Source organism: Hylobates moloch, unplaced genomic scaffold (assembly GCF_009828535.3).
Source record: "Hylobates moloch isolate HMO894 unplaced genomic scaffold, HMol_V3 SCAFFOLD_22, whole genome shotgun sequence".
Lineage (NCBI taxonomy): Eukaryota > Metazoa > Chordata > Mammalia > Primates > Hylobatidae > Hylobates > Hylobates moloch.
In genome coordinates, this window is record NW_026652297.1 from 23,397,352 (window position 1) to 23,420,339 (window position 22,988).

The following is a 22,988-nucleotide window of genomic DNA, read 5'->3' on the forward strand; positions in this document are numbered from 1 at the left end:
CCACAGAAATACAATCTACCATCAGAGAATACTACAAACACCTCTATGCAAATAAACTAGAAAATCTAGAAGAAATGGATAAATTCCTCGACAAATACACCCTCCCAAGACTAAACCAGGAAGAAGTTGAATCTCTGAATAGACCAATAACAGGTTCTGAAATTGTGGCAATAATCAATAGCTTACCAACCAAAAAGAGTCCAGGACCTGATGGATTCACAGCCGAATTCTACCAGAGGTACTAGGAGGAACTGGTACCATTCCTTCTGAAACTATTCCAATTGATAGAAAAAGAGGGAATCCTCCCTAACACATTTTATGAAGCCAGCATTGTCCTGATACCAAAGCCTGGCAGAGACATAACCAAAAAAGAGAATTTCAGACCAATATCCTTGATGAACATTGATGCAAAAATCCTCAATAAAATACTGGCAAACCGAATCCAGCAGCACATCAAAAAGCTTATCCACCATAATCAAGTGGGCTTCATCCCTGGGATGCAAGGCTGGTTCAACATACACAAATCAATAAATGTAATCCAGCATATAAACAGAACCAAAGACAAAAACCACATGATTATCTCAATAGATGCAGAAAAGGCCTTTGACAAAATTCAACAACCCTTCATGCTAAAAACTCTCAATAAATTAGGTATTGATGGGACGTATCTCAAAATAATAAGAGCTATCTATGACAAACCCACAGCCAATATCATACTGAATGGGCAAAAACTGGAAGCATTCCCTTTGAAAACTGGCACAAGACAGGGATGCCCTCTCTCACTGCTCCTATTCAACATAGTGCTGGAAGTTCTGGCCAGAGCAATCAGGCAGGGGAAGGAAATAAAGGGTATTCAATTAGGAAAAGAGGAAGTCAAATTGTCCCTGTTTGCAGATGACATGATTGTATATCTAGAAAAACCCCACTGTCTCAGCCCAAAATCTCCTTAAGTTGATAAGCAACTTCAGCAAAGTCTCAGGATACAAAATCAATGTACAAAAATCACAAGCATTCTTGTACACCAATCACAGACAAACAGAGAGCCAAATCATGAGTGAACTCCCATTCACAATTGCTTCAAAGAGAATAAAATACCTAGGAATCCAACTTACAAGGGATGTGAAGGACCTCTTCAAGGAGAACTACAAACCACTGCTCAATGAAATAAAAGAGTATACAAACAAATGGAAGAACATTCCATGCTCATGGGTTGGAAGAATCAATATCGTCAAAATGGCCATACTGCCCAAGGTAATTTATAGATTCAATGCCATCCCCATCAAGCTACCAATGATTTTCTTCACAGAATTGGAAAAAACTACTTTAAATTTCATATGGAACCAAAAAAGAGCCCACATCGCCAAGTCAATCCTAAGCCAAAAGAACAAAGCTGGAGGCAACACGCTACCTGACTTCAAACTATACTACAAGGCTACGGTAACCAAAACAGCATGGTACTGGTACCACAACAGAGACATAGATCAATGGAACAGAACAGAGCCCTCAGAAATGATGCCGCATATCTACAACTATCTGATCTTTGACAAACCTGACAAAAGCAAGAAATGGGGAAAGGATTCCCTATTTAATAAATGGTGCTGGGAAAACTGGCTAGCCATATGTAGAAAGCTGAAACTGGATCCCTTCCTTACACCTTATACAAAAATTAATTCAAGATGGATTAAAGACTTAAATGTTAGACCCAAAACCATTAAAATCCTACAAGAAAACCTAGGCAATACCATTCAGGACATAGGCATGGGCAAGGACTTCATGTCTAAAACACCAAAAGCAATGGCAACAAAAGCCAAAATTGACAAATGGGGTCTAATTAAACTAAAGAGCTTCTGCACAGCAAAAGAAACTACCATCAGAGTGAACAGGCAACCTACAGAATGGGAGAAAATTTTTGCAACCTACTCATCTGACAAAGGGCTAATATCCAGAATCTACAATGAACTCAAACGAATTTACAAGAAAAAAAACAAGCAACCCCATCAAAAAGTGGGCAAAGGACATCAACAGACACTTCTCAAAAGAAGACATTTATGCAGCCAAGAAACACATGAAGAAATGCTCATCATCACTGGCCATCAGAGAAATGCAAATCAAAACCACAGTGAGATACCATCTCACACCAGTTAGAATGGCCATCATTAAAAAATCAGGAAACAACAGGTGCTGGAGAGGATGTGGAGAAATAGGAACACTTTTACACTGTTGGTGGGACTGTAAACTAGTTCAACCATTGTGGAAGTCAGTGTGGCGATTCCTCAGGGATCTAGAACTAGAAATACCATTTGACCCAGCCATCCCATTACTGGGTATATACCCAAAGGACTATAAATCATGCTGCTATAAAGACACATGCACACGTATGTTTATTGCAGCACTATTCACAATAGCAAAGACTTGGAACCAACCCAAATGTCCAACAATGGTAGACTGGATTAAGAAAATGTGGCACATATACACCATGGAATACTATGCAGCCATCAAAAATGATGAGTTCATGTCCTTTGTAGGGACATGGATGAAACTGGAAAACATCATTCTCAGTAAACTATCGCAAGGACAAAAAACCAAACACTGCATGTTCTCACTCATAGGTGGGAATTGAACAATGAGAACTCATGGACACAGGAAGGGGAACATCACACTCCGGGGACTGTTGTGGGGTTGGGGGAGGGGGGAGGGACAGCATTAGGAGATATACCTAATGCTAAATGACGAGTTAATGGGTGCAGGAAATCAACATGGCACATGGATGCATATGTAACAAACCTGCACATTGTGCACATGTACCCTAAAACCTAAAGTATAATAAAAAAAATAAAAATAAAAATAAAAAAAATTAAAAAAAATAATAATTTCCCTGTTCTGGTTTACCATCCTCTCTCCTTAAAGATGGCCAATGCCAACTTCACTCCAGTTTCCTCATGTTGTTCTGTGGGACTGAAATATGTACTCCATGGAGACTTTTGTTTCCAATGGGTGTATGAGGCTGAGTATCCATAGGCAATAACTTTGTTGTTTTTCCATTGTGTGTTTTGTCTAATTACCAATTCCAAATACTGCGTATTATCCTGACGGTGTTAGCTGCCCCTCTACTCCACCTCCCAGTGTTTGCATCAGCGTTCTTTGGTTGCAAATAAAAGGTGCTAAGACAAAAAAAGTGTGCATGATCTTACAAAATGGATATCAGATAACCCTTAGAATTGGAAGAAAAGCTAAATTTCAACTTTTAGAAAGCCAAACAGCACTGAATGGATGAGTAGCAAAACTTAGCAGGCAGTCTCTTTAGGGGTACATGGTCAGAATAAATTACCTTCAACTATTTTCAGCCTGGGGAATTATACTTAACATTCATATTCCAGGAAGAAGGATACTAATGTCTTTTCAACCATGTGCCCACCCATTTGCCAGGAGAGGTCAGATCTCTTTGATGAACAGTTTTATCGATACTATATTCAATTGAGAATGAGACATTTTCCAAAGCAAAATTAGGATGCTATTTCCAGAAGAAAAGATAAAAGATGCTGAACAAGTAAAAGCAAACCTTGTCCATTCCAATCATAAAATCCAATTTAATGTAACACCAAAGTGTTATATTAAATACCTCCCCAGTATATGTGAATGGAGTTTGTAAGTTACCAATGGAATTCCCCATTCACATGTACCAGGGAGAGGTTTTATTTTACTAAAATTTCTGGCTTTGGTAGAGCCTATTTTCTGGACTGTCTTTGTTCTTATTTCAGCTACTGTGAGTACAAAATCTTATGCACCTTCTCGATAAATCACAGCATCTTTCTAAGGATAGCAAAATGTAGAAAGACACAAGTGAGTTTTAATATCCAGGAGTGTAATAGTGTAAATCTCCCTTTAAACGTAAACCATATGGGTTTACAGAGCAGTTGAAAGTAAGTCTGAAAGGCATTAATAGCCTTGACTAAATAGAAACAGACATCAAGCTAAGTACACAAACAGCCAGAAAACCAATGGGATGATAGAAATGTACAATAAATACAATCAAAAAGGCTCAATCAAATGTAGAATGCAGCATACCAAAGGTAAAACCTTTACCTATTATTAATTATGACAGTAATTTCTATCTCATAACATTTCACATAGCAACTGTAACCAAGAACATCTGCATTTTAAACCGAAGGTGCCTCATATGCTAAATAAACTGAAGTTGCCTCATATGCTAAAGGAAAGCAGGATGTATGCACATCTTCTAGGAGCTAAGAAAATGGTTGTACAACATCCAGGCTTTCTTGCAAACCACCATTTACCTTATTTGATGTTGGAAAAATAACATCTTCTGTGTTACACAATGGTGTACAATTCAAAGTAGAATTTGAACAAGGAAAGGAAAGTAATATAAGGGTCCTAAGTTTCCTTTGTTACATATTCTATGTTTTGTATTTCAATGACTGCCATTAAAAATAATAGCCTCTTTTCATAAGTACCATTCAACCAAAGTATAAACAATCACAAATATCCTTCATCTAGAAATAAATGAACAAAAACAGTTGTACAAGGCCAAGATATCTTTGTAAGTAGGATTTTATTTACAATTAAATCTCTCCTGATTTCTCTCATATCTGTTCAAATTTCTGCTTCCCAGGCTTCCCTTGTATCTATTCACATAAACCTACAGAATCCTCACATCTGCTTTCTATGTCCTTACCTTATATCTAGCCTGTGGTCCCCATATGCAGTGGCTGAGGCCTTGTTCTTGATCTCATTAAAGCAATTATGGAATTAATCACATGAGAGCTTATAGTGGTTGAGCTAGTTTTTTCTGACAAACTTTTAGTTGGTGCTTGGTTTGGGTAACAAGTTCATTCCCAGCTTCTTATTACAACTATTGATAAAATCTATTTGGTAAAGAGGTTTCCTGGACTGAACACCTACTAAACATTTTATGTGGATTATCACAAGCATGCCTTACTCCAATTCTATGAGGTGAGCACTTAACAATGGACATCTGTTGTTTTCATGATTCCCTGTATGAGTCCCACCTTCCCAAGGTATACACAAACATTTACTTCCCACAGGCTCCCTTGCAGCTAGGGTGGACATGTGCCATAATTTCAACGATCTGCTCATGCTTCATTCAGATTTGAACAGCCCGAGGTAAGAGGCTCTGAATGGGTGGGGAAGGACAACCATTTTTCTCACATGGGTGGTAGAAGAAGTGGGTAGCAGTGGTGAATGCAGAATTCCTGTCTAATTGGATTCAGGATACAGTTGTATTATCTTCCTCATCCATTTAATTCTTCATGACTTAGGACATTGTTCATTGTTTCTGAAACTTTAGAATTGAGCCTGTTCTTTCATTACTCCTACAGATTCTATGAGATGCCTAATATGTTTTAAAATTTTTGATCTCACCTTAACATAGCCAAAGTAGATTCTGTTGTTTGCAGCTAAGAAATATGACTAATACAGTACTATTAGGACAGTCATAGACATTATTACAATGCTTCAGTCAATGATTGACTGCATATACAATGGTGGCCCCTGGTCCTGTAAGATTGTATCATACTTTTATTGTACTTTTTCTGCGTTTAGATACACAAATATATACCACTGTGTTACAACTGCCTACAGTATTCAGTACAGTAACATGCTTTACAGGTTTGTAGCCTAGGAGCAATAGGCCATACCATATAGCCTAGGTGTGTGGCAGGCTGTACCATCTACATTTGTGTGAGTACACTCTATGCTTTTCGCCAATGACAAAATTGCCTAACAACGCATTTCTTAGGTGGTATCCCTATTGTTAACTGATGCATTCCTGTGTTATCCTCCTAAAGCGCAAAATAAATGGAGGTACATTGAAGTTAATTAATTCATCTAATACCTATCATACAAAAAGTAAATGAAGTGTTGGAGCTAGAATTGAAATGAGTGACTTTTTAATACTTCATATCTTTAACTTCTCTCTCCAGAATAGGCAACATTTTAAATTGTTAACAATCACGTATTCCTCAGAATGTATTTGTGCCTGATATTTTTTTAATGACAACTTTTTAGATCATGAGAACATGATATGTTGTGAAAAGAGAAAAGAATTCATAAAAAAAAAAAAGAAAGTGTTTTCATGGGTCTCAGGAGTTACACTGCAAAAGCCAGAGAAGAAAGGAAAGATTTGAAATAGCCTGGGGAGGGTTAGGAGAAGGATAATAAATGTGCACAAGCAATGTTTTTCAGGTTGAACTATTTTTTAGAAACTTCAATTTGAGGCACATTCATTCAGATCATGTATTTCACAAAGCGTAGTCTGAAAATGAGAGAATTCCATGGTAGGTGGTATAAAAACTGCCAAATCTGCTGTATCTTCATGAAAGCAATGAAGGTTTATGTCTTACAGTATTTGGGTTAGGTATATTAGACTTTTAAAATAATGTTTTGTCTAGTTTGTTTCCAGTTTTCTAACAATATTCCCTGTCCCCATCTGCCATTATAGCTTGTGTCTACTATTAGAACACACAGCCCTGTTTTTCAGTATCATAAGGACTCTTTTGGCTGGGGCCACTAGTAAAACCTTAGAATCCCTTCTTGTTTACCTTTTCTACATATTGTTTAGAGTTTTATAACTTTTCTCTAGAAGTGTTTTGTCGAATGTCATTTGATTTTGCAGTTAGCTTGCTCTCAAATTCAATAAAATGAGTTTCAAGATGTCCATGCCCTTTTAATAGGCAAATATTCTTGGCTTCTGAGAAAGCTATTTTTGTTTTTGCTCTCAGTCGAATCACTTGGTATTGAAAACCTTCTATTGCCTTTCCTTGTTCCTTTATTAATTAGATGCTTAAGTGGGTCTTTCAAAAGCTGAAGTTCCCATTATTATATTTAAATCATGCTTTAATTATTATTATGTATGAATTATCCTTCATTCTTAAACTTCAACTACTTTTTTTTCAATAGAGACTAAGTATTGTATAAAGTACTTGAAAAGAATATGGTCCAAGTTAGTGGAGATCATTTTTCTCTTTCTTAAGGTCTTTATAAAGACCATGGGTTCATAAATTTAAATTTAAAAGTTTAAACTGATATAATAGCCTAGTAGTTTTGGAATTGACTACTAAGTTATTGTATCCATCAATATTTACTCAGGACAAGGGAACTCACTCCAGATCATTTAACAGAGGGAAGTTTATGGCGGGAAATAACTAGAAAGATATTGGAAGAACAAAAAGGAAGATAGTAGATGCCTAGACAGCCGAGATATTAGCAACAGCAAAAAGTTGTTTTCATCTCTAGCACTGGAAGGACAAGTGGAAGAGGTGGTGTAGCCCAAGTTCAGGTGCCAGGGCTTCCCTCCAGAGAGCTGGAACCGGGGAGGAGAGGCAGCCACTGCTGGAGATGCAGCCAAAAGCAAAGAAACGAGAAGAAATGCATTGGATTTTACCCTCCTTTCACATCCAGTTTCCTGCCAGGAACTCCCATTGACAGAGTCTGACTGAAAGTCAGTTGGCAAAGGAACTGGGAAATCTATGTCTCAGTCCTTTGTGATACACTGCAGAGCAAGGGAAGGGTGGGAAATAAACTGAGAAGCGACAGTCCAATGGCTGCCACAGCAACCTCAGGGAAAGTTTGCAACTGCAGCAGGATTGTCTGAAACTGCTTCCACTTACTCTTCTGCCTATAAGTTATTTAACAGGGCTTTCTGTAGGCAACTGTTCTGTGAGGGATCTCACTGTATCCAAAACTGTTCTGAAAATACAAAGTATTAAGACACCAGACTATAGTTATTTTTTAAATATTAGTTTATTTGCTTTCCTTATGATGAGCTATTTATTTTTCTTTCCTCTATATATAGAACCCAAGATAGTATCAGTGCTAATGAAGTCTTATAACAATTATTATTAGCATGTTCTTATTCCATAAACTAGCAAGTTTCCGGTACGCCTTCAACTCCATTCCCATTATTATAATCATATAATGTCTAGCAGTAACATCACCTTACAATTTCAAAGAATTTTTCTCTGTTCGCTGACAAAATCTGTACTTGCTTACAGATTACATTTTCTATTTTTAGTCATAAAATGGGACCAATATAAGAAAGTCTTGGTTGATAGTGCTGAAGGTAGCAAAAAGAAAACATGGTGAATGATATTTCATGGAAGTGTTGAGTGATGGTCCTTGACCAAGGTGTGCCATAGGCAAAGGTGTGCCATAGAGGGTGGTGGGGAGCAGTGAAAAGGAGCAGCAAGTGACAGGGTGACAGGGAGCTGGTGGTGCTAGGGAGGAAGAAGGCACTCAAGTTATTTCACAAATCATTAACGATAGAATGAAAAACAAGACAGACACACTCTTTTGCTTTTGTGAGTCTTATATTCTAGTGGGAAAGACAAACAAAATAAGTTTTTAAGTGATGGTCATTTCAGGTAATGGTGTGATAAGAAGGAGACAACATTTGCTGAGTGGCAACCTAGAGTGGGTGGCCAGGAAATTTCTCTCTGAGTTCGTGCCTTTAGTCCTGAAGCCTGAATGAGAACCTCAGGAAAAAGCGTTTCAGACAGGACATAGTCCCAGAAGCCAGAACAAACTGGCATTATTGAGGAATCAAAAGGCAGCCACGTGGCTAGAACCTAATGAGGGAGGGAGAGATAAAAATGGGTTGGCTGCTGCAGCAGCTGCATTATATTAAACCCACAAATTAGGGTGGAACCATTATTCCAGGATGACTGCTAAACAAATAACACTGGAATTGTAAAAAAATGGATTCCGTTATGCATGGCATTGTGCTAGGTGCCTACAGGATACAAAGGTGAATAAAGCATGGACTCTGCCTCTCAGGATTCCCTGGCTAGAGAGGGAAACACCAGAATTAAAAATGACTCAGTATAAGAAAAATATATACTAAATGCAAGGGGAGTGTAAAAGAAAAAATTCAAACAAGGCTGCAAACCATGAAAGGAAACATTATTTTTATTAAAAAATTAAGATGGATTGCAATGCTTCAAATGTGAAACAAAATAATTCAACTTTGGACAGTGTTACAGGAGACCATTTTATGTCTTCTGGTGTCAGCCAAACCAGAATGTGGATCATAGGGTTTTTGAGCTACAAGGGATATGAGTTGTCATTGAGTTCAAATCCTTCATTTTTCTGAAGAGGAAATAAAAGAAGTTACATGACTAGTTCAAGGTCAGTAAACTGACACCAGTCCATGAATCTCTCTAGAACATATCGTGGTTCATTTTTCCAAAGAGTAGCATAGGCACAGGTGTCATCTTTAACCAATGATTCACACATCCTGAGATACAGTTTAAAAGTATAGGTCAGCCGATTTTATTCATTCATTCATTTATTCAACAAATGTTTATTGAAAACATGCCTACCATATGCCATGGAACACCTACTATGCTAAGCATCTATATACTATTGAACATTTTATGCTAATCACTGCACTCCTACATAAAGAATCAAAAAAACCGAGTTAAAAACTTACAGTTGTTATTTTCCCCAAGCCAAATGTAATGGAAAGTAAGAAGTCATTATAAGTAGAACTATAATTTTCCCAAAGCATGGCAGTAATTCTGGGCTTCCTGTCTATAAATAGGTTGGTCCACTCTAAATGGACCCCACTGCACTTCTTTAAATCACAATTACTAAGTAACCATCCACAAACAGCTGATGTTGGAATTGCAGGATCAAGATGAGCAAACTTCATACTAGGGCATTTAAAGATATGTCTGTGGGATGACTAATAGCCTATATGGAGAGTGAAATGCTCAGCTGCTCAGAATTCTTAGCAGGTCTCTGAATTCTGTCTAAAAATATTGGCAGCAACATCTGTCCTCATTGTCGGCGCATGCTGAGAAGGCTTTAATATTCACCCAGAACAGGTAGGCTCTTGGCTTTCAGGGGGTTGAATAAAGATCCTCTCTACCCAGCAATCTGCGTTGACTGAATTTAAACTTCCTTGGAGATACTAAAAACTGTTGGAAATTTAAATTTTAGGTTCAGGGAGACTGGTATTTATTAAAGAACTCATTCATTGAAAGTCAGGAGATAGGTTCTTAGCATTATCTATGCTATGAACAAGCCATGGCTTTGAATGTCCTCCCGGCCATCCCTGTGTACTCTTCACTGTGTTCTAGGCACTGTATGTGGATGGCCTTTTGGCCTCTGAACATATCTATTTTCTAACCTGAGTGCCTTTGCTTCTGCGGTTTCCTGTGTCTGGAATCTTGTTCTCTTATTTCTATGTCTAAAACAAAATAAAATAAAAACAAATCCCTGCTCATCCTTTAAGCCCTTGCCCAAAATTTACATCCAATTTTCATCACAAAAATTGATCATGTCTTTCCCAATATTCTATAACATTAACACATAAAAGCTTTTACTGTGTGTCATGTACTCTATACACCTATCTAACTTAATTCTCACAATTATTTTCTCTCATTTACAAACAAGGGAAATGAAAGCCAAGGTCAAGTTGCTAGCAATTAGCAGAGCTGAGATTCAAATCTATGAACATCTGATTCCAAGCACCACAGCTTAACTATTTTATTTTCTAGTATCTGGCCTCTACCATCCAAGCATATCAGAACTAGTTATATAGAGCTCTAATTATACTGTGAAATGTGAACTCTTTGAATAGAAGGACTATGATCAAGTGGAGCCAGAATTTGAGGAAAAAGACCAGCTCATTCTACAAACTTGAGTTGATGCTCTACCATGTTGATGGTAAGATTGAGATCTGTTATAATAACAATAGTGATTAATTGGGCATGCTTGGAACTAGAAAGCACTATTTGTTTAATTAGATCCCATTTGTCAATTTTGGCTTTTGTTGCCATTGCTTTTGGTGTTTTAGACATGAAGTCCTTGCCCATGCCTATGTCCTGAATGGTATTGCCTAGGTTTTCTTGTAGGATTTTAATGGTTTTAGGTCTAACATTTAAGTCTTTAATCCATCTTGAATTAATTTTTGTATAAGGTGTAAGGAAGGGATCCAGTTTCAGCTTTCTACATATGGCTAGCCAGTTTTCCCAGCACCATTTATTAAATAGGGAATCCTTTCCCCATTTCTTGTTTTTGTCAGGTTTGTCAAAGATCAGATAGTTGTAGATATGCGGCATCATTTCTGAGGGCTCTGTTCTGTTCCATTGATCTATGTCTCTGTTGTGGTACCAGTACCATGCTGACAAATGGATCTAATTAAACTAAAGAGCTTCTGCACAGCAAAAGAAACTACCATCAGAGTGAACAGGCAACCTACAGAATGGGAGAAAATTTTTGCAACCTACTCATCTGACAAAGGGCTAATATCCAGAATCTACAATGAACTCAAACGAATTTACAAGAAAAAAACAAACAACCCCATCAAAAAGTGGGCAAAGGACATGAACAGACACTTCTCAAAAGAAGACATTTATGCAGCCAAAAAACACATGAAGAAATGCTCATCATCACTGGCCATCAGAGAAATGCAAATCAAAACCACAGTGAGATACCATCTCACACCAGTTAGAATGGCCATCATTAAAAAATCAGGAAACAACAGGTGCTGGAGAGGATGCGGAGAAATAGGAACACTTTTACACTGTTGGTGGGACTGCAAACTAGTTCGACCATTGTGGAAGTCAGTGTGGCGATTCCTCAGGGATCTAGAACTAGAAATACCATTTGACCCAGCCATCCCATTACTGGGTATATACCCAAAGGACTATAAATCATGCTGCTATAAAGACACATGCACACGTATGTTTATTGCGGCCTTGAACCAACCAATAGTCCAAAAAATAGACTTGATTAAAAAATGTGGCAATACACAATGGAATATGCAGCAAAAAAATGATGCAACTGGAAAACATCATTCTCGGTAAACTATTGCAAGGACAAAACACCAAACACCGCATGTTCTCACTCATAGGTGGGAATTGAACAATGAGAACTCATGGACACAGGAAGGGGAACATCACACTCCGGGGACTGTTGTGGGGTTGGGGGAGGGGGGAGGGATAGCATTAGGAGATATACCTGGTGCTAAATGATGAGTTAATGGGTGCAGGAAATCAACTTGGCACATGGATACATATGTAACAAACCTGCACATTGTGCACATGTACCCTAAAACCTAAAGTATAATAAAAAATAAAATAAAAAAAGCAAAAGCAAAAAAAAAAAAAAAAGAAAGCACTATTTGTTGTAGGTGCACAAATTTTGGTACTTTCGTTCCTTAGTTGTTGTTTTTTTAAAAAAATCTCCAATTCATAGAAGCATATGGTATTGTGTATTATTTTGCAATAGGACTGTGAATGATTGTCTAGAATTATTCACTTATTTATTTATCCAGTAAACACTTAGTGAGCTTCTATTGTGCTTAAGGCATAGTAGAGGGGTCATGGAGGTATAAAGTAAAATCATTGCCCTCGAAAACAGACATAAGTGAGATAAGACATGTACATATATAATCATAATGAAACTTTGTGTAACCATTCAATTTTAGGAGAAATACCATTTACATTTCATTAATCCAGATTTACATTTTTAAGCCTTCAACAGTTCATCATACATTTTTACTCTCCTACCTAGAAGGAGAAGGAGTAAGTTGAAAGTGGAGGGATGGGAAGAGTAAACAGAGCATAGAAGGGATGCTAACATATGTGAAGAAAAGGACATAAGACACCATGATAGTTCTGAATAAATATCTCAAAACCTCATTTTCACTTTTGTTGTAAATGACAAGTTTTAAGTCAGAATAGTTATAGTCAGATGGTGCACCATCCAAAACACTGCCCAGAATGGTAACAATATAAATACATAACGTTTTCTCCTCCCACATACATATTCAACTACAACTGACACAGAGTTGAGGTCATCAGTATCTCACCAATCTGGGAGCTTTTTCTGTTCCTATGGCCCTCACTCTCATTCCTTTAGGCAAATTAGCAGAGCTCCATCAAAATGCATTCTTAATTCATAAGCAGATAATACTTTGAGCTGGCAATTCTCATTAACTGTGTACAGTGCTGGCATCCATTCCTTATCCAACACACCAGCAATTGCTCCATAGCCAAATCCCCCGTTAAGTCCTGCACCACACTGTTTCTGTCTCCTGTAGGGTCTCCAGAATATATTTTGTATATCTATTTTTTTCTGGTCCAGAACAAAAGCCCAACAGTATTGGCTAGGACAAACATTACTTTGTTAATGGGTTATTTATTCTCATATTCCATATATATGTTTATCCCTTACAATTCTTGACCTGGTATTAGCATCTAGAGACATTTGCTGAGTTAGACTTCAATTGTCATTTCTGTACCAATCGTTTAAACACTAGGTGAAAATTATATCTTTTGTTCTTTTTAAAAGAAAATTAGAGGTGAATAACGGTTGTTTTATGAAGCTTCTTTATCTCTTGGCTGTAAATGGCATCATAGATTTGAAATCCTAAATTCATATTAAAATGATCGACAGGACTGTAAGGCCTTTGGGAGCAGAAACTGTTTTATTCACTCAACTCAATGCAATCATACTCCTTGCACTTCACACAAAACTTCCAAAATTGGTGCTTCGTATGTTTGTGTTAAATGCAACTGAATTAAAAATGGTGGTTCATTTTGGTTCTTTGTTTGAGACAGGGCCTCATTCTGCTACCCAGGCTAGAGTGCAACGGCACAATCACAGCTCACTGCAGCCTCAACCTCTTGCTCTCAAGCAATTGCCCCACCTCAGCCTCCTGAATAGCTGAAACTACAGGTGTGTGCCACCATGCTTAGCTAATTTTTTTAAAAAATAGCTAAGGTTAATTAAAAATGCAATTTTTACATTGCAGGGTCTCACTCTGTTAACCAGGCTGGTCTTGAACTCCCAGGCTCAAGCAATCCTCCTGCCTCAGCCTCCCAAAGTGTTGAGAATACAGGCATGAGCAGTCGTGCGTGGCCCATTTTGTTAATGCTACAGATGGAAATCTGATGATAATGTTACCCAAGTTTAGGGAAATTTTCTGGGCTTTTAAAGAACTTAGGTAGCAAAACAAACAGTATGTAGAATCAACTTGGAAGAGTTTTGCCTTGTATTCCCAAATCTGTGGGAAATACTTTAATCAACATATTATGTTTCTGCACTCCACCCCTGGAACTATAGATTCTACCCAAAATGAACACTTACCTGTCAAATTGACACTTGGATAAAAAAGCAAGCAAAAGTAACCATATATATTTAAACAAATAAATAAATAGTGGAAAAGGCTGCAACTTCTTTCACCCTTTCTTAAGAGCAGAGCATTTAACCTTTGCATATACTCCCTTCCACAGTCTTACAATTTAAATGCATTCTTTAAAGTTAACCTGTTCTGTCAAGCATATGATAACTGCAGGAAGATATGCCAGTTGTGTGGAATGGATATGGGGCAATGTCCTGCTGTTCCTTTTTGTATTCACTTTATCACCCAGGGGAATAAGTTTTTCCCTGTGGCTCCCTTCAGCTTGATCGTCATTTTCCAGTGGTGAAAGCTCCATCAAGAGATAGCAGCCTCTCCAATGGAAGAAAGAGGATCTGCCACTTTAAATTTTCAGCAGGCAACTGGCATTTTATTATTTACGTATTTCATGTCATTATGTTGGATAATATAACAAATGATGCAATCAGATCCACGGGAAATTTAAAGTGGTGTACACCTGTTCTCACCTGGGAGAGGAGCAATAGCTCATACACAACTTCCCCAGCTGAAAACCAGCAGTACACAAAACCTTTGCATAGAACTGTGCCTCCAAACTGACAGGCCAAGTTGGAGAACATGAAATAAATTCCTTTAGCCTTTTTTGATGAGCTTTGGACTTTATTTTTTTTCCATAAAATGTCATTTTTCTTGTTTTGAAAGCCTTTTTCGTTGTTGTTTGCTTTAGGTAAACTGTCATGGACATAGGAATGTAAAAATCAAGTATAAATCACAATTGCTTTCCTGAGCTCCTAGCTGAAATTTGTCTGCTAGTCCTAGTGATGGACCCATTTATCAGCAATGCTGTTACTTCTACTTGGAAATTGTATGCAGAAGAACTATAGTTGTATTTTCTGCAGTTAGTGAACCAAAAAAATATATTTCTCTCAAGAAATTGATAATGGGTCATGAAAAAGAATTAGCTCCACCCCAATCTCACTTCCTTGAGGGTCAACATTCATGAGAAATTAGGAAATTATTCAAGAAAAAAATGACTTTAAATGTATAGCTGGTTGGCTGTTCCACTACTGGTTGAATCATATTAAGATACCTTCAGGGTTTCTGGGTTACAGGATCACTAAACACTCCAATCTCTAGCCATCCGCCTATTACTAGGCCACGTTCCTGAAGGAGGATGAATATTCAGGTTAAATTTTTTTTTTTTTTTTTTCATAAGGCTTTTGTCTCAATCCTAATGGAGTCTCCCAGTGAGCTAAGTGTACCTGGTAGGGCTGCCAGATAAAATACAGGACACTCCATTAATTCAAATTTCAGATGAATAACGAATAAGTGGTATTAGTATGTCCCAAATATTGCATGCTAGAGGTATAATGTATAGTCCACCCTTCCAAAATATCCAATCTAGTGACATAGGATATGCAAGCATAATTATGAAACTGTAATTATACTAAAAGAACGTATATATTATACATATAAAATATTTCTTATATTTTATATAAGAAAAACTTATACTCTATAGTTATAGTAATAGGAAGTCCTAAATACTGCATGGGACGTATTTACACTAAAAGATTATTTGTTGTTTATTTAAAATTCAAATTTCACTGGGCATTAGGGGTTTTGTTGTTTGTTTTGTTTTTTCTAAATCTGGCAAACCTACTAAAGAGAAGAAGACTCCCAGTACCTGAATTACCTGTAAGCCTAAGGCAAGTGCCCTTTTTGACCCCTTTCACCTGGACCTACATCCATATCCCAGTCACATACATCATCACTAGCCCACTAGCTAGCAAAGGACATCACAAATAAGGAAGTGGAAGAACGAGATTTTCTTTATGAAGTCTATAGCAGATGTGTCTAACCTTTTTAGGTCAGGCTTCACCACAAAGATGCCTCTTCCCAAATGTGAGGTAGCCCAGGGCCCCTCTACCACGCCAACCACATGTAAGAAGAAAGGGAGACTAGGAACATCCATCCTGCTTTAAGGTCTCTGAGCTCTCATACCTTCAATCTTTCCAACACTAAGCAGTGTGGTCCAACAAAGGACCTTAGATGTGGCTCCTCGACATCACTACCCTTCTTCTACAGGGCTGGAGTGCTGGCAAATCATCTCTACTGAAGCACAGGGTAACATACTTCTGGGACCCTGCTATTTCTTACGTTATGATGGGTATACAAATTAAACTGATGGGCTCACAAGAACTTTATAATACACATTGTATTTTTTGTTCTTCTTTATTTTCCACAATAAATACATGTGGCTTACCAGAACTACAAAGGAAATAAGATCAAGTTCTCACTTTCCTATTGTTCAATCTGGCACTCACAATCAATCATGTCTTTTGAATAGTCATCTAGCTGAGTATCAGAGAGGTTTCTGCCTCAGAGTGTTCTTGTTTCTTTGTGACCACACCTGTAAAAGTCTTTTGCTCTTTTAATAATGTTCACATTACCATGACCATGGCAGTGTCTGTCAGACTGACACGTGTTAGAATCATCTGGGGGGCCTGTTAAAATGCAGAGTTTCTGATTCAGTGGGTCTAGGGTGAAGCTTGAGGACTTACATTTGAAATATGAACCCAAGTGATGCTGTTGCTGCTGGTCCAGGGACTACACTGTGGCTATTGATTAGTCTTTCTTATTGTGGCCAGACGTTGCCTTATTACGGCTATAGGATACCAGTATCCTATTAAGGTGGCCATTGAATACCCTCAAATCAATTTTAGAAGACACACCACATATGTAGGTGCATGCACGCATTAGAATATTTATATATCAATTACTTTAAAAGATAATAAATCTATATCTCATTAGTGTTACACTAAATATAGAACACTGTGGTTCTCACGTGTTTGCTCTTAATTGGACATAGAAATTTCTCTCTATACCTGGGAATATATTTCCCTTTTGACTCCTAAACCCTATATATAATTAATACTTAGAGAAGATATAATCTTTACAAATGAATTAACTTGCAGATATACACTGATAATTTAAACAGAATTTTTTTTTTATTTTGGTAAGTAATGCATATGTTAATAAAAACATTTAAAAATATATAAAATTTTAAGAATTTTAAAGGAATAAAGAAAAAAAGTTCAAAATAACACATGAAGGTTACCACAAACCCCACACTCTAGACAACCTCCGTGAATGTTATATATCTCTCCTGCCTCTTTTGTTCTCCTTTTTCACTTTATGAAATTGGAACCACACTGTACATACTGTTCTGCAATTTTTTTTCACCAAATGATAAATTGTGAGTATTTTCCTATACCACTAAATATGCTTCAGCAGTATGATTTCTAATGACTACAAAGTGTTCTTTCACAACGAGATGTTTTAATTTATTTGGTTTATCCTCTATTGTTGGGCATTCAAAGTATTTTATTTTTTGCTAATGTAAATAATACCATGAGATAGTTCCAGGTTAAAATTCTATTCTGGCTGATCACCAAAATACAACTTTATCTAATTTCCAACTAAAACAACTATAAAGGCCAGAAAATAATGAAAGCTGATAGAAACTCTAAAAATTTTGATTTATTAACTCAAAGGACTACTAATTACAAAGCAAAAAAAAAAAAAAACTGGGCAAGAAACAAAACTATTTAAGTTTTACCTCATGAGATGCCCAATCTTTATCTCCTGTATTTAGTACCAAAGCCCTCTGAGAAGAAAAATGACTCTGTGTGCATTCCCACTCTCTTTCCCCTACTCAGAATTCAAGATCTTCACTAAACGGAACATTAGAAGCTATTCTTTGCACTACAGCTGTTTCTTCTTAAGAATGCCACTCTTTCCTTTCAATACCTCTTTTTTGTACACCACTACATAAACAGCTATACCCAAGATGCAACTGATGAAACAAATGGGATGCTGGTGGTAATACCTCCCATCCTAGGATACGGAGCCCCATAAAGAAATCTGTTAAGTTAGGGGCAGAGATAGGAAGAATGCTGGGAAATGTGCATCAAAAAGTACCTGTTCACACTATCATAAAACCAGACAGTAGCAGCAGAAGATGCCATATCAATAAAGTAAAGCTGCAATAGATGAGCACCTTCTAGGAAGTAGATATTGAACTTGGAGTAAACTCATCAACCTGCCCTTTAGTTGTTATGATGAACAAATAATTTTACCATCTGTTTGCAAGTGGACAGAACCAAGGGAATCCATATATCTTACTTGTTGGCATATGAAAATATTATAAAGAAAGTGAAAAGAAAGCACCAGTTGGCCTATAGAAAATAATGCCAATCTGGAAGGTTCAAATGACAAGTGTAACTATAAAAGTTACCAGCTTCTAGTTCAGAAGAAAATCTTGAAACTCTTTGGCATCTTTAATTCATACAAGGAAAAATTACTTTGATGAAGAGGAGCTGAAATGTGCATGGTGAGAATAACCCAGGAAGAAAGCCAACAACTTGACATAAAAAGACAACAATATTAGGGAAAAACAGATGTGGATGAGATGTGAAAATATTACAGATAAATTTAAAAATGCAACAGGGAATTTAAAATGATATTTGAGGTCAGAAAGAGCAGAATTGTTGTAGAGCACAAACTTGGGATCCTTTACCAGATTGCAGAGGAAAAGAACACAGATATGAAAGTTACAAAAAAGATATAACTATAAAGAACAGAAAGCTGAGCTATCTATCTATCTATCTATCTATCTATCTATCTATCTATCTATCTACTATCTATCTATCTATCTATCTATCTATCTATCTATCTATCTATCTATCTGTCTATCTATCTATCTGAATAATTAGAATTCATGAAGAAAATCTTAAGCAAATACAACAGAAAAAAACACCAAAAATATTATTGAGAAAAAGCCTTTCAAAAAAAAAGATTTCATGAGCTAATAATTTGCAGGGAAAAAAATCGGCGAATTCATACCCATAACTGAACTTATTCTGTGTGATGCTTTAAGAAAACATGGCCACACGTTATTTTATATTCTTCCCTTCAAGAGCTTAGTTTCTCTTCCCTTGAGAATGGACCAGATTTAGTAGTGACTTGCTTCTAACTTGCTTCTGGAAATGACAGTTTGTGACTTAGAGACTAGAATATAAAAGACACCACAGCTTCTCTCTCTCTCTCTCTCTCTCTCTCTCTCTTCACTTGCTTTGAGGGGAGTCAGCTGCTTTATAAAATAGTTCTGTGTGGTAAGGAACAAAAGCATCCAGATGAGAACCAGCAAGGAACTGAGGCCTCCAGCCAATAGCCAATGTGAGTGAACCATCTTAGAAGCAGATCTTTCAGCTCCATGCAGGCCTTCAGGTAACTATAGCTCTAGCCAATACCTTGACTGCAACCTCATCAGAGATGCTAAGTCAAAATCACTCAGCTAAGCCTCTACTGGATTCTGACCCACAGAAGTGATAACAAATGTCTGTTTTTATTAAGCCCCCAAATTTGAGGGTAATTTAAAAAGGCTGAAATAGATAGCTGACATAGCTTGCCATCATTTTAAAACTACCTATATATTATGTTGATGCAAAAATTATTATATATAATATATATTAAAAAGGGTTATGTGCTGATAATAAGCATTCTACCTAAAAGTTACTTAAGAAAACAAAAATAAAAATAGATCAGACTTCTCTTCCACAACACTAAATGGCAGATATCTGTAAATGAATATCTACTGAGTTTGGAGAAAATATTCTGACTCAATGATTTTATATAGAGTTAAGACATTCTTAGATACTCAAGAGTTCTTAAAATACACCCCACATATGCCCTTCTTGGAAAAAATTGATGATATTTTAAAAATAACTTGGTAAAGAAACAACACTCAAGAAAAAAGATGGATACAAAAAGCAGTAAGTACTGCCAACTGACTGTAACAGTAAATATAAAGCATTAAATATTATTGAAAACCAGCTATTAAATAATTATAATTGTCAATAATTATTTTCAAAATTAAAGGTATAATTGGTATATATCTGTAGTAACATAGTATATATAATGTATAACTCTATGTATAGTATTTCTAACTATAGATATATATAGTGTGTGTATATATATAATAATGGGCATCTAAAATCTTATGTTTTACTAAGAAAGACTGAAAAGTGAGGTATATGTGAAAAAGTGTACTGAACTTTGATTGATGTGGGGTGGGAACAAACTCAAATTTTGTTGTTTTTCTAAGGTTTTGAAAATTAGAGAAATATATATTATTTTGAAATTGTTAATTATAATTATTAATTGAATTAAAAATCAGAAGCTATCTTTACAAAGCTTGGAAAATATGAAATATGGAAATATAGTTTTGATAGCAAAAGTCAGAAAAAAGTGAAAAAATGAGGACACATAAAATAGATCACACGGATAAAATGATAGCTAAAAGCAAATACTTATTTTGTAAAAAAATTAATTGATTGAAATACCACATTAAAAGCCAAGATTTATATTTTATCAAAATCAAAATCCCACTATCTGCTGACAATGGCATACATCAAAAACGGACACAAAGCTGTACCACTAAACATTAAAGTACAGATTAAAATATGTTTAATAAGTGCTGATCAAGGAAACCATGTTGTTTAATTAATATTAGGCAAAGTAGAATTCAGTGCAACATGTAAAGGATGTCCTTGTCTTAGAGGGTCATTCTACATCAATACAGGGTATATTTGGTAAAGAAAATGTAAAAATTATAAACCTCCCTGTACCAATTCCAATTACAACCACACATATAAAGTGAAAATTATTATAAATTAAATGGAATTTCAGGTATACTAAGTGCAAATTTTAAAAACATTTTCCCTAAAGTTGAAAAAAAGAAAAGTACAAAAAAAAGTATACTTTGGAAAGAATTGGCAGTTTTAACTATTTTTTTCAAAGTTGAGCCTTTATGTAAAAAAGTACACAATAAGAGGCTCCAAGTTGGCTAACTAGGGGCATTTTATACCTGCTTCGTCCACTAAGAAGAACCAAAATAGTAAGTAGATAATCACACTTAAAATAGATCATCCAAGAGAAAACACTGGAATTCAACATGTAAGTGACAGGCAATACCTAAAGCAAGGAAGGAGAAAGAAGCAAGGCAGCCTACTTGGCTAGCTTAGCTGGGAGCTGAGAGAGACTCCCCAATATGGGGGAAAGAGTGAGAGACCCTCAGCAGTCCACATTCTCACCTTGGATTCCTTCAGTCCTAGCCATGGAAGAACCCCTCAACCCTCATAGGCCCTGAAACTAATGTAGGGAGCTGACAAGAAGTTGTACCACAAGCACTGTGCCAGGGAGGAAAGCTTGTGCTATGTCCCTCACATTCTTTGAGACCTAAGCAGCAATGGCAAGGTGCCATTTTAGAACTCCATCCCCAACAAGCTGCACACTATCCTGAAGCCCAGCAGCGCTGAGGCTGAGGTGCAAGAAAAGAGCTGGCTTAGGCATGAGTAACTGCAGGCTACCACACCCAGGGCTGAGGCATGAGTGGTATGCACACTCCCCACCTGCCAGTCTAGGATGCCATCACTGAAGATAGCACTGCCCCCCAGTGGCAGAGCAGCAGCATGGCCACTGCCACCCCCTACCTGAACATTCCACCGATTGCCTAGGAATTACCCTACCCCTGCATACCATGGCCAGTTCCTATACACATTATCAAGGGGTCTGAGGGCAAGACAGCCTGCCCCAGCTTCATCCCTCCTTCCTCTGCCATGACAGAGCAGCACACAGTTCAGGGACCAGGGGATTGCCCAGCCTAGTCCACCACCAATGGTACCTGAACAGTCCTCCCAGGGACTTGAGGTTGGGCCTAACCACTGGGCCACTATCACCACAGCTGGCACCTAGTTGCACTGCCACCTGTGGGCCTGGAGATTGACTTGTTCATCCATTGCAGCCACTGCCAGCACCAGCACACAGTGATCAGGAACAAGAGAGTTGCCCTACAACTGCCACTGCCACTGCCATTGCCATTGCCCATGCCATGCCAGCTTCTCTTTTAAGACAGGCACATTCTACCCACCACTGAGGCCCAAAGGCTGACCTATATGGCATCCCAGTTCCCAGGAAAACTGCACACAGCATCTACTAATAACTGCACTCTAAGCCACCAAGGAAATATCAAATACCACTGACGCTGTTTACAGACAAACAAATCACGCAGAGACAACTCTCCTGCATACACCAAGAATCAAAGCCAAAGTGCCTTAGCCAACTAACACCATAGATTCATCCTTAGGAAAAAGTCCTTCCCTACAAAAGCAAATTCAGAAAACTGGAAGAAGCGACTTATATGCCAGATGCATAGATATCAACATAAGGACACAGGAAACATGAAAAAGCAAAGAAATATGACACATCCAAAGGAACACAATATTTTCAGAAACACATCCCAATCAAAAAGAAATCCACAAAATCCTGGAAAAAAATTCAAATTATTGATTTTAAAGAAGCTCAGTGAGATACAAAAGAACTTTAAAAACAGTACAGGCCGGATGCAGTGGCTCAAGCCTGTAATCCCAGCACTTTGGGAGGCTGAGGAGGATGAATCACCTGAGGTCAGGAGTTCGAGACCCGCCTGACCAATATGATGAAACCTGGTGTCTTCTAAAAATACAGAAATTAGCCAGGTGTGGTGGCAGGATTACAATCCCAGCTACTTGGGAGGCTGAGACAGGAGAATCACTTCAACCCAGGGGGTGGAGGTTGCAGTGAGCCGAGATTGTGCCATTGCACTCCAGCCTGGGCAACAAGAGTGAAATTCTCTCAAAAAAAAAAAAAAATTCAGAATATGAATGTGAAATTTACCAAAGAGATAGATATCACAAAAAAGAACCAAACAAATTCTGAAACTGAAGAATTCATTGACTGAATA